We start from the raw sequence: 17264 nt of genomic DNA, 5'->3' as shown, positions 1-17264 counted from the left end.
CCCACTTCAAGCTTCACTTTGAGCTATTGATGAACAGTCACCATTCAGTTGTGTTATAGATTGGAATTCCCAATTCCTCCATTAAACCATGTATGTTATGGCAATACACAAGCCACCATCACTTCAAAAGTACTGCAGAAATGCACTTTCTCTTGATCAAAAGTAGGATGCCTTTGCTCCTTTTTTAAGCATGTGTCTCTTGTGCAGTTTTGATGCTAGGAGTTCTGAAGCCTTTTTGGATAGTCCTAAATCTCATGCCAAATCATTCAACTCATGCTGATCAAATCCCTTATGAACTGAGTCATCTTCAATTTCAAAATCTTTATTGTTGCTGTCACTTAGTTCTTCATCATACTGCTGTTTTTTGAAAGAGGGTAGTTCAATGAAAACTGGCACTGGGATTTCAGCTGAAAGAGGCACTGGGAGTATAGTTTATGGTAGACTAGGGTACTCTATCTTACATTTAATTTTCTTGTTATGTCCTGATGTTTTCACTATATAAAAGTAACAGTCCCAACAACATAATCAATAAAATATACTTAAAAAAAAAAAAAAAAAGTAACAGTCCCTTGAATTATCTCTGGGCTCTCATCAAACCATAGGTATACCAAATGGCAATTTATCATGTGTTCCCTTCATCCACATGCATAAATTGTCGACACACTGCTTGCACACCTTGTGAGGGGCCCAAGACTTATCTTGATTACCAAGTTTTACTTTAAAATATGCAAAATAGGCTTGCCTGACAAATGCTCTAATGTTTGTCCTTTGGGAATGGTGAAACTGCTACAGCTATAACAAAATGAATCAAGGTTGTTTGGGCACTTACAATGAGAAATAGCAGAGGCAGACATCATCTGAAGAAAAGGAAATAAGTACATATGTAAATACAAAAATAAATTCTGCAAACTCCTTGTATACAGACAAGAACTCAGACTACAATTTGGAATATGATTCACCATATAGAGCAGCACACAACCTCTCACCACACTGTCTCGTGTGTAACTGAATAGCCTAGACAAGTATGAACCTGTCACTCGCTGGTCTCCAAGGTCATCCCCTACCGCTCCCCACTTGAGGGAGGTTTGCTGTCAGCAAATAGGAGAGAACTAGTGCTTCCCTTGATCCAGGCTCAATCCAGCCTAGAGTGGTTGCATTAAGATAAGCTGTAGAGAAAAATTTGACATGCTAGAAGAAAACTAACTGCAGTTTTGAAATCAGCATGCCTATTTAAGTCTAAAACAGCTGAAAAATTGAACTCAACAGGAATTATGTTAAAAATTGTTTCCCTGTGTTTTTATTCCATGCTTCTGGTGAGTGAAGTGTAGAGTTCTCACTTGGCCTCCATCCCTCAGAAGAGATCTTGTTGAGTCTAGTGGTCTTGAGGCTCGGGGTGGTCATATTGAGTAACTTTGCACTAGGATGAAAGAAAGGGGATTCCAAACAACTGCTGTGTGCAGAAGAAGAGCGGGGAAGTTCTTGAACTTCAAATCTCAATAGCTCTCGCCTCCCCCCTTCCATCACACACACCAACATGCATGAAAGCACCATACCTGATATAATGAACCTAGTTTGCTTTCCTACGAAGGGCAAGATCTTCCTCAGTCCATCACCAGACCCTGCCCTCTATCCTCACCTCACAGTCTTTGAAACCATAAACAAGGCATGGGCGATTAAATAAATCCAAATGGATGAAAGAGGTCATTCCTGTTGCTCACACACATGGCAGAAACCAAGGAAAGAGGAAAGAGAAAGAATAATACTGGAGTGTGTGCTCTCGGAGAATCTTACCCATGAGCTTCAAGAACCCTCTTGGGCCCTGGAAATAATCTATTCCCCAAAGAGACGTGTCAACTTGTGTTCTCATATAAATCCTCTGGTTCCTCAGTGTCCTTATATCACATTCTCAGCTACTGGTGGCATTTGATTATCTTCTCCAGAAGAATGGCAAAAGATTCGATGAGAAGTAGCAACATTTCCTACCATGTCTGATTTTCTGCTTGGTGTTGATGATGAAGCTTAGGAGGAATAAGCAGGAGGAAATTCGTTTTGTGAAGATTAATAAAAATAATATTGTTCCAATTACCAATGCTGCATAACAAAACTTAGTTCTTTAAAACAACAACGATCATTTATTTTGCTCATGAATCTGCAGTTTGGACAAGGTTTAGTGGAGCCTGCTCATTCCTCTCCGCTCAGCATCAGCTTGACTACAACTGGAGGATCCACTCCTACGATGGCTGGCAAGTTAATGTCGGTCCTCCTTAAACAGACCTCTCCATGCGAACAACCTGGGCTTCCTCACAGCATGGAGGCTGGGTTTCAAGTGCGAGCATCTCAAGAGAAAGAAGCAGAAGCTGTATCATTTTTTATGACCTAGCCTCAGAAGTCACAAAGTATCACAGTCCCCCATAGCTATATATAGGTCCACCCACATTCAGAAAAAGACAGCCCCTCATCTCTTGGTGGGAAAAGAGTTACAGGCACATTGTAAACAGAACACAAGGTATGCAAGGCACTGTGGCTACCATTTAGGGGAAATACAACCTGCTACAAACTTCAGCTATAAATAAAACATATTGAGTACTTACTATGTGCTAGGCTTTGGGCTAAAGTGTTGAATGTGAGTTCTCATTTTAAATCTTACAATACACCTATAAAGCAGGTATTAGCATTATTCCATTTTACAGATGAGAAAACTGAGGCTTAGAGGGAGATTAACTAATTTATCATCTTAAAAGTGGCAGAGCTGGATTTGAATCCAGATCCACTTGGGCCACGTGCCACAGCTCACAGCCACACACTACACGCCTTTCAGAGCTGGTACCTAGACGTGATGTGTGGTGTATTCATGTGGTACAATGGAAAGAAAACAGGACAAGACTTGGGGATAGGAGCCAAGATTTTTAGCTCCAGTTCTGCTACTCATAATTAGAGGTGCCACTTATTATTTGCCGTGTCCTGTTAAGCATTTTACATGCATTATCTCACTTATTCCTTAAAACATGCTGTAATGGAGTTATAATATAATGACCATTTAACAAGTGAGAGATTCAAGGTGCCAAGAGCTGAAGTAACTTGTCCAAGTTGCACAGACATTAAATAACTGAACTGGAATTTAAAACTAGTTTTGTCTTTCTCCAAGGCTCTTCATCACCACAACCCAAGGCCTGAGTCCCTGGACAAGCTCCTTCACTCTCTGCGCCTCTAACTCTTCCCCTGTAAGAGGTGAAGGCTCTGATTCCTGAGGCCCTTTCAGCTCCAATGACTCCACTGGGTGGCTCAATGGCATTGGGCAGCAAGGCCTCCAGTGTCAAACCCTTTGAAGGCATAGGTTCTCTACTTCAGCACTGTTGACATTTAGGGATGGACAATTCTTTGTTATGGGGCTGTCCTGTGTATTATAGCGGCATCCCTGGCCTCTACCCATTTGATGCCAGTCACATTCCTTCCCTGGGTTGTGATGACTAAAAATGTCTCCAGACATTGCCAGATGTTCCCTGGGGAGCAATCTGGCTCCACCCCTTCTCCTTTCCTGCACTGAGAACCTCTGCAGTAGGATAACGCTACAGGGGCCCAGTTGTAACCCTTACAGAGGTTCTGGCAGTTAGCACCTCCATCCTCAGAGGTCCTTGTCCTCTTACTGGTACCCTCACCAGCTGGGAGAATCCAGGAGGGATCCAATGGTATAATAAATTGGCTTTTTTTTTTTTTATTACTTTTATTGGGCTATTCCTTTGCCTTAGACTCTCATCAGTTCAGAAATTGGTGGTGCCTAGAGGCCAGCAGGTGCCAAATGCCAGACCCAAGCACAGAGGCCAGCCCTTCCCTCTTCCCTCCTCCCTCCTCCTACTTGGGCCTCTGTGTCTCTTTCGTATTCCAGCCCCTGCACCACCATCCTCACCCCAGCATTCCTTTCTCATCAGACATTGACGGAGCAGGGGCAGTGCTGGTGCCAGGAAATTGTTTGCATTTGTGGGCACAATGCTTCCCAGCAGGCCTTCCCAGAGAGCCTGCTACCAGTTCCCCAGCACCACGCAGCCCCACACCAAGAGTCCAAGCTAGGTAGACAGGGCCTTCAATGGGTACCTGAGCCTGTGGAGGGACCCGACTCCTTTACATACACTCTTTTCCCCTCCCCCTCCAGCTCTGCTCACAGAGGCATTCCTGCTGTGACCACTGAACACCACAGGGTCGTATCTGGAGCGATTCACAGGGTATCCAGGACCTCGTCCCTCTAAAGCATAGAGCACTGGTGGGAGTGGGGCGGGAGGTAAGAAAGAAACCCCCTTACCAGCAGCCTGAGGCCTCTACCCTCTGCTCCTGGACTCGTGTGGGACATGCCCATAGGTCAGTCCTGTGTGTGTTCAGAGCCTGAATCTGTGGCAGATTTTACCCTTGGGCCCCACATCTACCCTTGTATGAGAGCCCCTCCAAACTTCCAGTGCATTATCACGTCTCCATCCTTCTCTCCCAGAGGTGAAATACCGCAGTTCCCTAGAATATCGATCCTGTGGTACAATTTACAAACATAGCATTAGCCTGGATGTGTTTCCTTGCCAGTGTTCCCATCAAAAGGCATATATTCAGAATTAAATCCACACATTATTCACTGTTTATCATTCCTCCATTGCAGTTGATACCTATAGCCTGTATAATAAATAAACTAGACATAGCATATTTTTGCAGGCCTCAGCTCATTCTATGACATAACTGTCCTTACACAATTATTTCAGGTTTGTGTCATCTTTGGGACATTGGGATTTCTCCCCATGTCCTTAACCAGTGGGGTTGCTATTTCTCTTAATACTGAGTCTACATTTTTATTAACATAGCTGAGGATAACATTAACTCCCTTATAACCATGTCATATTAAAGACCCACAGTGAGCTTATAGTTAACAAAAGCTTTAAGGTGACTTTCACATCAACTCCAGTTAATGTGGTCAATGGTCACCAGTGCCAGGTATGCGCAGTTGATTTTTTTTAACCTAAGGACTTAACATTTGTCTCTACTCAGTGTTACCTTCTTACTGCCCTCTATGTTTGAATCTCAGTTTTACCTTCCAACATAGTTATTCTCATCCAAGGTCTACATAATCAGTGTATTTGAAAATCTACCCTTCTGTGTCTTCATTAGGTTGTTAATAAATATTTTGACAAAGATGACAGTCATTTTTGAATTGTCTACTGAAGAGATCTGTCCATACATAAAAGAGTTACCTGGGTATAGCTGTCTGAGCTGCTCTGAATACATCTAACCATAGTACCAGAGAGCCATGGTTTAAATATTTGATGCAGGATAAGCAGAGGGACCGTGCTGAGAGCCAGTATGTGGGAGCATGGAGTGGGGTTCTGGAGAGTTGCTATGGTGAGAACTGAGCCAAGACATCAGAATGTGCACTGGATGGGCGGTGGCAGATCTGTCTGAGACGGTGGAGTCAGAATAGGAAACTGCAGTTGGAGAGACGCAGAGCTGAACCACCCAGTGCAAACCAAGATGGGACAGACCTCAGTGCTTGGATCTGAAGCCAGATGGAGCCTTGTTACCATGGCAACGAGTTCTATGGAGTCTGGATGGTGTAAGAGAGGGATGGGAAACAAGAGAAGCCACCTGGTTGCTTCCAGAGGCTGATCTAAATCATCAGGTTTCTCAGCAGGCCTCTTTCCAAGGGTGGGGCCCTTTTTCCTTAAAATGACTAATGGGGCAGATGCTCAGGATGCAGAATCTGGTGTTGCAGACCTCTTTGTCTGCAGTTTTCCCCAATGTATCTACAGAGCAACATTATAAAAATGAAAGACAAAGCCAAGACTGACAGAATGAGTTCCTGGAGGGCCTCTGCTGGCCTCTGGTGACCACTACTCTCTTCTCTTAAGTTCTGCCAGCTTGTCTGATTTGTGCATCTCTTCTAGGATTTTGCAGGGGATTGGCATCTGTGGTTTCTACACTCTTTAAACAAATTTAAAATACTAGACTTGCTTGCTTTCAGGTATTTGGCACCTCTTTCTCTGTAGGCTGACCAGTAACAGGTTCATAACACCAATGCCAGTTTTTGGTGCTCCGTAACAGAACTCATCTGGTCTTACAAGTTGCACTCATTGTGCCAGTACAGTGTGCATTTCCATGTCCTCTATGTTTGGATGGTATTTTCTCTAAACCATGCTCATGCTGCAGACTTTCAGTTTAGAGAAACTTCTCCCTGTTGGATGTAGAGAAGAAAAACAGGAAATGCTGAGCAGGGATGCTTGCCCTGTCATCTGCCAACATTACATCACCTGCTCCCGGCCTTTCTTTCTTCGTTGTTTTGATTCCCTTTGTGGCTTCTTGAAGGCCCTTGTTTTTGCCCTACCGTTTTCCTCAAGCCTCAGCTTGTTCCATGACCTCACCTCTCTGGCATGACTCCTTCAGGTTTAGATCACCCCTTTGTGTATGTCTTTGATTATATGCCCATTTATTTTTCTCAACAGAATAATGTTCTACCACTAATATTTAATTTAGCACCCTTATTTATCCTTCCTAACTGATGCATCTTCCCTCTCAGAACCTCTTGTGATGAGATTTTACCTCTGTTCTTCTGGCTTTAGTCCTGATCTTTCATAAGCCCAGGCCCTCCACTAGCAGTGCAGTTCCAGAGGTGCAGAGAACCAGAGAGCATGGCTTATAAAAGGAATCCCAACCCCACATGGCTGCGAGGTTTGAAAACAAAACCAAGCAAACAAAAACAAAAAAGAAAATAAGAGCAGTAAGGAAAATTAGGGCACTTACAAACTTAAGTTTTCTTGATCACCTGAATGTCTGTGAAAAATGCAGATTCTTGGCCTCATCCCAGACAATTCATCAGATATTTCTTATGTATATCAAAGTTTGACAATCACTTCACTACAGGCCAGAGAAAGAACAGAGTGCGTTTTGATGACTGAGATGAACTGGAAAATCAAAGCCACTCATTTCTCTGTACTACTACATCACAATGAGTTGAAATCTACTGATTTCAAAGGTTCTTTCAGCCTGGATCAGAAGGAGATTGAACATTGGAAGAAAGAAGACCCATTTAAAGTATAAGGGAGGATATTCTAGAGCTCAGTTGTAGAATTAGAATTTTATGCTGACATTAGAATAGTCATTCTTGCATTGTCTTCTTAAGTCATCCCCATTAAGTAGGACAAGAACTCAATAAACCTACACTGTGATGAATAGCAGGCACTGGCAGTGGAAACAGGAGTTGTAGAGCCTGGCAGACCTGCTGTGTAGTCCGGGGTCTTCCACTTAGTAGCCGGTGACCTCATTCAAGTTGCTTAACTATATATGCAAAACAGGAATAAGAATACTAATCTTGATGTTTGAAAAAAAAAGAGTAAATAATATATTTATAAAGCACCTACTGCATATAGTTGTTCAACCTACATTTCTTTCTCTTCTTCTTTAAGGAGAATGTATGCCCGGATGCTAACCTCTTTCTCATTCCATGAAGAGCTCTTAAGGAAAATTTCACATCCAATTTAGTACAAATCAAAACTACTGAAAACAGCCAAAAGCTTCAGGACAAGAAAGACTGAGTCAGTCTTAAGTGGAGTTCTAATTTAAGGCTTGACTCCAATTAATTATTCATTACCTGGTCAAATTTATTGTTGCTATCATCATAATTTCAAAATGTGTTTTCCCCAAAAGGATCTACAAATTAGAAACCTCTCTGTTTTACAGTACATCTTGGAATTCTCTTGATGCGGAAATGGTTTTGGAATATGAAGGCTGTGGAATTTTGGAATTCTCCTTCATACAAATTCCTTTCTTTTGAATAATAATTTAATCTTGCAACTACAGGGTGTGGTATCCTGGGAAGTTATATCTTTGATGATGGTTTTTTTAACTAACAATGCTGACCCATTAAGACTTAGGGCTTTATTTATCCATCTACACATCTATTTATGCGCTACATAGCACCTAGTTTGACTTGATGAATCACTGCCCCCAAATTCCCATGACCCTTCCTGATAAGTTCAAATTGCCAGAACTTTTCTCAGATCCCTTATGGGTAAGCCTTTCTATTTTTAGGAACTCAATAAAAGCTTTAAGTTTGTGATCACATCTTGTATTTACATGACTCCTTAGATTGTAAGCCCTTAAAAAAGAATTCAAAAACACAACACCTTCAAACCCTTCTGTGTGAGCGACAAGACCTCTCTGTTGATGGAGGGATGACTGTTGAGGTGACATATGGTTAAGGTAGTATCAAGGTGCTATCAGTCCACCATTTTTATTAACAGTTACAGGAAGCAACCAACATCTTTTCAGCCATACTGGAGAAAAGCAGAACTGTCTCTAAACGTTAATTAGTAAGATTCAGTACTTAAAGCAAGTACATGAAGAAAGGACGGAAAGAAGAAGGAAGGAAGGAAGGAAGGAAGGAAGGAAGGAAGGAAGGAAGGAAGGAAGGAAGGAAGGAAGGAAGGAAGGAGGGAAGGATGGAAGGAGGGAAGGAAGGGGGGAAGGAAGGAAGCAAGGAGGGAAGGAAGGAGGGAAGGAGGGAAGGAAAGAAGAGTGGTTCTGGCACAGAGTGACCTGGGGACAATAGCAACAGGGGATGCATAGAAGAGGATGCAGACCTGGCTGCTGTGGCTCAGTGGATAGAGCGTCGGCCTGTGAGCCAAGTGTCGCTGGTTCGATTCCCAGTCAGGGCACATAACTAGGTTGCATGTCAGGTCCCCAGTTGGGGGCGTGAGTGAGAGGCAACCACACAGTGATGTTTCTCTCCCTCTCTTTCTCCTTTCCCCTCTCTCTAAAAATAAAATAAACAAACAAACAAATAAATAAATGATTTTTAAAAAAAGAAGAAGAAGAGGATGCAGACTGGATTCTCCCTGAAGCAAAGACCCTCCCTTAACCTCATTTGTTAAGGGTGACTGAGTGTTCTGTAGTGTACAGACACTGGAGACTTATGTGAAAATCTGTATGTTCTTTCAAGTTCTTGCAGTTAACTGTTTGTGCAAAATTGTATCTAAATTCCATTAATGATTTCAGTCATTCTCAATTATGTCTCTCTCCATGTTTCACGAACTCCTTTGAGTATGTTCAAATGGAGATACGTGGCTAAGTGACTCCTACTTGTTACAGCAAAGGCCCTAATATCAAGAATAGTAAAATCCAAGAAATCTGAGCCTTCCCACATCCACCCTCAAAATTTTGTTTTAAGGAAGCTTAATTGTCAAGATTCCTGGATCTTAGAAAATAAAAAGCAGAAGTGCTCCATAAAACCAACAGGAGCTCCTAGATGTTGATTTTGGTTAATTGTTTCTCAAAGAACCTTTCTATTGTAACACTTTTACTTAATTCAAGGATTTTAAATAGGAAATGAGAAGCAAGAAAGGAGTGTTTAATTAAGGAAGGAAGTGATCAAGATGGCACTAAGAATTTGGAACTAGCTGCTGTAGCATATCCTTCAGAATGGTTCCAACACCATAGAAGTTTATTTACTTCAGTTCAAGGTGATTGTTACTTCTCAGATGGAGGTTGGCTTGCTTCTATCATGCAAGTGTCTTTCAAGAACTCAGGCTGACAGGGCTCTGCCATCTTTATCACATAGTTTCTAAGGTCACTATAATCATCTCCATCCCAGGGGGAACAGTATGGAGGATTGTTTATAGGAGATAACTATGGGCCAGGCCTAGAAATGGTACATATGACTTCTGTTTACACTTAATTTTCTAGAACTTAACAGCATTACCCAACTGCAAGGGAAACTAGGAAACATAGTCTCAGTTACATGCCCAGGAGTCTGGGGAAACAGCATAGTCAATAGTTAACAGTCTATAACACAGAATGTATGTTTATTTTTTCCCCAATAACCACCTTCCCCAGACTCTAGAATACTAATACTTCATTTCCAGGACCATTACAGAAAGTTAAGATGTGGTTATATTTAATATAATAAGAGTAAGATAAGAGCTACTGTTTACTGAGCACTTAATGTGTTTCAGTACCCGTGTTAAGTGCACACCTTATCTTATTTAATCCTCACATCAGCCTTGATTTTGCAGACAAGGAGATTGAGTCTAAGAGAGGATGGGTCACCTGCATGAGGTCACAGTGACAGAACTGGAGTTTGAACCCAGGCTCTTTGACGATGGCCATGCCCATAAGTGCCTCATTATACAATTATTACTGCATCGCAGAAGGGCTCAAATGTAAATTCAAATCTGCTGCAAAGTAAAGCCAGGGATCTTCTGTTTTCAACACCAGAAAAAGGGAGGAATGATCTTCAGATTCTCAAGTGAATAAACTTGAAATAGAAAATCAGGAAAGCCTTTGGTCAAATTTAGAAATCCCTGGAACTCCTTGAATTCTGCCACTGAAACCTCTCTGAAGCCTTTCTGGTTTATTTTTAGTTCTTACCAGGCACCATTTCCTGGACCAGTGAAGCAGGTTTAAACATCCTTTTGAGGGTTTTGGACATAAGTGAGATTTTTTTTAACTGAATGTGAAAGAAATGCAGTTAAACCATAAGACAAGGATATCTAAAATAAATAAGAGAAGAACATTTAAGCAGTAAGAGATCATACCTATCAAAGCCAGTTGGGCTTTGTTGTGGCGGGCCTTCCTGAAAGGTTCAGGTTCCCGAAAACCTTGCTTATTCCTTGAGACTTGTCCCTGGCCTGAGACTATAACCTAAGGGGCCTGAAATTTATGAGCATCCTTTTTCAACACTGTCTGAAACTTTAACATGAACAATAAATTCTGCAAACACTCTTGTAATCTTTGTAGTTTGGCCAGGATCAACTGCCCCTATGGAATGCAACACCTTAGTTAGTCACTCAGGCCAATATCAGGAGATGGAAATAGAGATAAGTACCAGAAGTCCCCAGTGAGCTGGGTTTGTGAATTCTACCTGCTATCCAGTTAGTAGCTTTTGTCCTGTGAATGCTGGGGCTAGGTATTCCCTCGGGTTTACACTCAACGTGTCGTCATGAATAGTGGGCCTAATGCAAGGCCAACTGTCCTATTGACACCTTGCTCACCTTTTGAGGCTGTTTGGGAAAAGTAATCACCCTTTGCCTCTCCAGTGAATCCTCCAGGCACTGCCTCTCTAGCTACATGTGTTAACATGTGTCATGCCGTGAACCATGCTGTGAATGGAATCCTTGCTTCCCATGATAACCATGGAAAGAAAAGATGTCAAGACAAACTTACCATGTTACCTAGTGTGACAAAATCATTCTTTTCTTTCATATAAGTGCTTCCTCGTGAAAACAAATAGAATGAAGTAAAAACATTACTGTATTGTGGTAAACTTTATAAAGTTGGGTGATGAGTACAAAAGTGATTATTATAATTCTATGCAATCTTTTTTTTGAATTTTAACATTTCATAATAAATCAGATTTTAAGGAGGCATCATCTGAACTGCGTTCCTTGTTTTTATTTCCAGCTCTATCACTCACCACGGGGTCCTAGGTTTTGTAAATACCAGATGAAAAGTAAGGTTGGCGTTCTCTGTTGAGTTCAAAGAGATAACTTTGATAACTCTAGCTCCACATGCTAGATAGGAGTCAAAATTTATTTTCCTTTACACTATTCTATACCTTCCTCTTATTGTTGTAGGTAAACTTGTGTGCCCTGGTTAAACCTCTCAGTCTATCCCAATATCAGTCTAGTAACGGATATAATCTTTTTCTATCAATAATTTCATAGGTAGTCTAACAGGGCAATACTTTGGTTGCTGAGCTGGGGAGGAATTTCCCTTTTCCTGTATCAAATTTTTTATGAAGATTATTCATATCTTTCATTAAATTTAATCAATGTAATCTTTTAGATGGCATCATAAATGATATCTTTATAAAAGGGAAAATCCAGGTAAATAGAAATGGAATTAACTTTAGAATACAGATTTTTTTTTAAACTGGTAAACTTGCTAAACTTTCACTAATTATAATAACTATTCTTTGATTATTTTGGTTTATCTTCTATGTGAAAAATTATATCATCTCCCAATATTGACAATCTTGAAGCCTTTTATTTCTTTTTTTCTGTCTTATTTTACCAACCAGAACCACTAGTACAATGTTGACTAGAAGTAATGATATCACAATTGACTTCCTTCTCTCATTTATAATTTTTTTAAAGTCACGTGTACTGACTTTACATATAGTAAAATTCATCTTTGTAGACATGCAGGTCTTTGTGCAACTACCATCACAATCAAGATATAGAAGTGCCATCACCACCAAAATTTTCATGTTCCCTGCCCTCACCCCAGCTCCTGGTAATAACTGATGTGATTTTTGTCCCTGCTGTTTTACCTAAGCCAGTGCTTCATTGCTTTTTATAACTGAGTGGTATTCCATTTTAAGGAAGTACCAAAATTTTGGTTTTGTTCATGCACCTGTTTACAGACATTGGGTTGCTTCTTATTTGTGGCAATTATGAATAGATTTGCTGTAAAAATTCATGTACAGGATTTTTGTGGAGATATGTCTGGATTTATTTTGTGTAAATACCCAAGAGTAGGGTATCAGAGTTGCACAGTAAGTGTGTGTCTAGCTTTATAAGAAACTACCAAACTGGGGTGTAGTGATATTTCCACCAGCAGTGTATGAGACGGAATCATTGATTCCACATCCTCATCAACACTTGGTATTTTCAGATTTTAAAAAATTTCATCTATTCTTGTAGATATTTAGTTGATTTTTTTCTTGTTGTTTTTTGTTCTTTAGTGATGAATAATGTTGAGCATCTTTTCATGTATTTAATTGTCATCCAGCTCTCTTATTTGGTAAAGTGTCTATTCAAATCTTTTACCTATTTTTTAAAATTGAAGGTTTTTTTCCTTATTGCTGTTTTCATATTTTTTATATATTCTTAATATTAGTCTTCCTCAGATTTTTGTTTTTTGCTCTCAAAATATTTTCCTCAGAATGGCTATCACAATATTAAATCAATAAATCAATAAGTAAGTGTTGGCAAGGATGTGAAGAAAAGGGAACCCTTGTGCACTGTTGGTGGGAATACAGACTGGTGTATAGAAAACAGTCTGAAGGGTACTTAAAACATTAAAAATGAAACTGCCCTGTGACCCAGATATTCTACTTCTGGGTATACATCCAAAGAAACCCAAAACACTAATTTGAAAGAATATATGCACCCTTATATTCACTACAGCATTATTTACAACAGCCAAGATATAAAAGCAGCCCAAGTGTCCATCTGTACACAAGGGGATAAAAAAAAAACTGTGGTATAGATATACAATGGAATATTACTCGGCCATACAAAAGAATGAAAGCTTGCCATTTGTGACACCATGGATGGACCTAGACAGTATTGTGCTAAGTGAATAAATCAGACAGACAAATACCACATGATTTCACTTATATGTGAAATCGAAAGAACAAAATAAATGGACAAACAAAATAGAAACAGACCCATAGACACAGAGAAGAGATTGAAGGTTGCCAAGGGGGAAAGGGGTTGTGGGGTTTGGTGAAAAAGGTGAAGGAATTAAGAAGTACAAATTGTAGTTACAGAATAGTCAGGGGATGTAAAGTACAATGTAGAGAATATAGTGAATAATATTGTAATAATTATGTAGAGTGCCAGGTGGGTACTTGAACTATTTGGGGAATCACTTTGTAAAGTATATGATTGTTTAACCACTTTGTTGCACACCTGAAACTAATACAAACTATTGTTGAATGTAAAAAACTAACTAATGCAAAAAACTAAAAAATAAAATAAAAGATATATATTTCCCCCTCTGGCTTATTTTTTTATTTTCTTAATAGCATCTTTCAAAGAGCAGAAGTTTTCATTGTAATTTTGTTTTACTAACTTTTTCTTTTATGGTTTGTACTTTTCAAAATCTCCTATAAATTTTTTCTTGCCTAACCCAAGTACATTTTCCTATCCTTTCATCTAGGATTTTTATAATGTTAGATTTTAGTTTGGTGTATCATCTTTCAAGTTAACTTTTTTATATGGTAAACTTATAGGTCAAGATTCTTTATTTTTTTTACAGTGGATATCCAATTTTCACAGCATCATTTGTTGAAAAGACTCTACTGCATTGCTTTTGCAGCCCTGTTAAAAATCAATTTTATAGATATAGGTAGTTTGTGAAGATATATGTGTGCACTTCTAGATGGTCTATTTGGTTGCATTGATCTATTCCCATTCCCACATACATCAATTACTATAGCTTTATATTAAGTCTAGAAATTAGATAGTGTAAATCCTCAAACTTTATTCTATTTAAAAATTACTTTGGTTATTCTAGTGCCTTTGTTTTTCACATAAACTTTAGGATCAGACTGCAATTACACAGTGAAATATAATTGATCCAGTGTTCACACATTGAAAGGACAAGCCTCTTCTTTTAGATCATCTGTGTAGAGGAGCTGGTGAGCTTTACAGAACAATTTTTTGCTTCAGGCCATTCTCAGAGATGCTTATTTAACTGGTCTGAGCTGTGGCCCATATTAGAATTTTTAAGTACATTTTATTGATTATGTTACTATAGTTGTCTCAATTTTTCCCCCTTTGCCCCGTCTCGGTAACACCCTTTCCTCCAGCAATCCCCTCCTTAGTTCATGTCCATGGGTCATGCATAGAAGTTCTTTGGCTTCTACATTTCCTATACTATTTTTAACATCCCCCCTGTCTATTTTATTTCTACCAATTATGCTTCTTAATCCCTGCACATTTCCCCCCCATTCTCCCCCTTCCCCCTTCCAGCTAATAACTCTCCAGATGATCCCCATGCCTACGATTCTATCCCTGTTCTGGTTGTTTGCTTAGTTTGTTTTTGTTTTTTAGATTCTGTTGTTGGTAGTTGTGAGTTTGTTACCATTTTAATGTTCATAGTTTTGATCTTCTTTTTCTTAAATAAGTCCCTTTAACATTTCATGGAATAATGGCTTGCTGATTGTGATCTCCTTTAACTTTACCTTGTCTGGGAAGCACTTTATCTGCTCTTCCATTCTAGATGATAGCTCTGCTGGATAGAGTAATCTAGGTCTATAGGTCCTTGCTTTTCTTCTCTTTGAATACTTCCTGCCAGTCCCTTCTTGCCTACAAAATTTCTTTTGAGAAATCAGCTAATAGTCTTATAGGCACCCCTTTGTAGGTTGCTCTCTTCTTTTCTCTTGCTGCTTTAAGATTCTCTCTTTATCTTGAACGTTTGGCATTTTAATTATGGCGTGTCTTGGTGTGGTCCTCTTTGGGTCCAACTTGTTTGGGCCTCTCCGTGGTTCCTGGACTTGTATGTCTATTTCTTTGCCAAATTAGGCAAGTTTTCTTCCATTATTCTTTTCAAATAAGTTTTTGATTTCTTGCTCTTCCTCTTCTCCTTCTGGCACCCCTATGATTCAGATGTTGGTACATTTAAAATTGTCCTGAAGGTTCCTAAGCCATTCCTCTTTTTTTTTCTTTTCTTTTTCTTTCTTTTTTTGCATTCTTGTTTCTTTCTGTTCTCGTTGAATGTTTATTTCCTCCTTCTGTTCCAAATCATTGATTTGAATCATGGCTTCTTTCCTTTCACTGTTAGTTCCCTATATATTTTTCTTTATTTCACTTTGTGTAACCTTCATTTTTCTTTACTTTTTGCTGTACTCTATGAGTTCTCAGAGTATCCTTATCACCAGTGTTTTGAATTCTGCATCTGATAGGTTGGCCATCTCCATTTCATTTAGTTCTTTTTCTGAGGCTTTGTTCTGTTCTTTCATCTGGGCCATATTTCTTTGCCTCCTCAATTTGCCAGCCTCCCTGTGCTTGTTTCTATGTATTGGGTAGAGCTACATTGATTCCTTGTCTTAGTAGTGTAGCCTATGTAGCAATGGCACCTGTAAATTGTTGTGGGGCAGAGCTTTAGGTAGTTGCCAGGGCAAAGCCACCCACTTCACGGCTTTGTGACTCTGTTTGTGGTGGGGGGTTCGGAGAGGGACCAATACCACTACCTGGTTTCTGGCAATTTTCCTGGCTCTTGCTCCATTTTTAGTCACTTCACCTACTGCCTATTTGTGAGTGGTGCCCTTCCAGTTGCTTCATTGTGGTTTGCATAAGTTCTAAAACCATGTGGACCCTTTAAGTGGCAAAAATCCAGCAGTTTCTTCCCCCACTCCAATCCCCATTGGTTTTTATAGCTAGAGGTAATGGGGGTTTATCTTCCCAGTGTTGGAACCCTGGGCTGTGCAGTCTTGCCTGGGGCTGGGATTGCTCGCTCTCAGGGTACCCCTCCCGATTTTTATTTACCACATGTGAATATGGGACCTTCCATTCCACTGCTGCCACTGCTTGTCCAAGCCACACTGCCTCTCTGCATTATACCTTTCTGGATGAATGTGGCTTCTTTAAATCCTTTGTTGTCGGTCTTCCATACAGCTCAATTTTCTGATAGTTCTGGTTGTTATTTGTTTTTGAGATCTGGTTGTAATTCTTCCCATGGTTGTGCAAGGAGGTGAAGTGTGTCCACCTATGCCTTTATCTTGACCAGAAGCCCATATCAGAATTATTTGAAACTACTTTGATAATTTAACCACTGCAAAGGTAGTTTTTTCATGTTTTCCTTTTTTACAATGGTCACTTATTTTTGTGCCATTCTCAGATTCTCTCCTATACATCACCTCACTTCTACTCACTTTGAATTCCTTGGTCTGGCTGAGTATGCACAGTTCTTCCTTCCCACCCTTTAATACAGTTCCAGTTAAACAATACTGACAAACCCAGACATTTTTAAGGTGCCCATAGATTTTAACACTTAGAAAAGGGATAAGTAGGTTTCTATGAGCCCTGTACCTTCATCCAATAGTAACAGTGCCCAATGGGGAGTTTAGAATGGTGGTGTCTGTCAGGGTGACAGGAGGAGTTGGAAATCTGGGATGAAATATTACATTTTTGACCCACTAGTGACACATCCTGGCAGTGTTTAAAAAGTTGCAAGAAAACATCAATATTCTAGCTTAAAAGTGTAGGAAGTAATATAAAAGAGCCACCATCAGAAGGACATACAGTGAATATTAGGTTTGTAGGGGGATCCCTTGGTAAAGTATATGATTGTCTAATCACAATGCTACATACCTGAAATTAATACAAAATAATATGGAATGTAAACTGTAACTGAAACATAAAATTAAAATAATAATAATAAATAAATACTAGGTCTGTATCATTACCATCCAATAAATGCTGGCTCTGAAAATTTTTAGAGAAAACCATGCCCTTGCTTCTTCCCTTGATAAATCATCACATAATGACTGTCACTTCCTCAATGCTGCACTT

Source organism: Furipterus horrens, unplaced genomic scaffold (genome assembly GCF_987537825.1).
Source record: "Furipterus horrens unplaced genomic scaffold, mFurHor1.1.pri manual_scaffold_5, whole genome shotgun sequence".
In the NCBI taxonomy this organism is placed as follows: Eukaryota; Metazoa; Chordata; class Mammalia; order Chiroptera; family Furipteridae; genus Furipterus; species Furipterus horrens.
Note: the sequence above shows the minus strand (reverse complement) of the source record.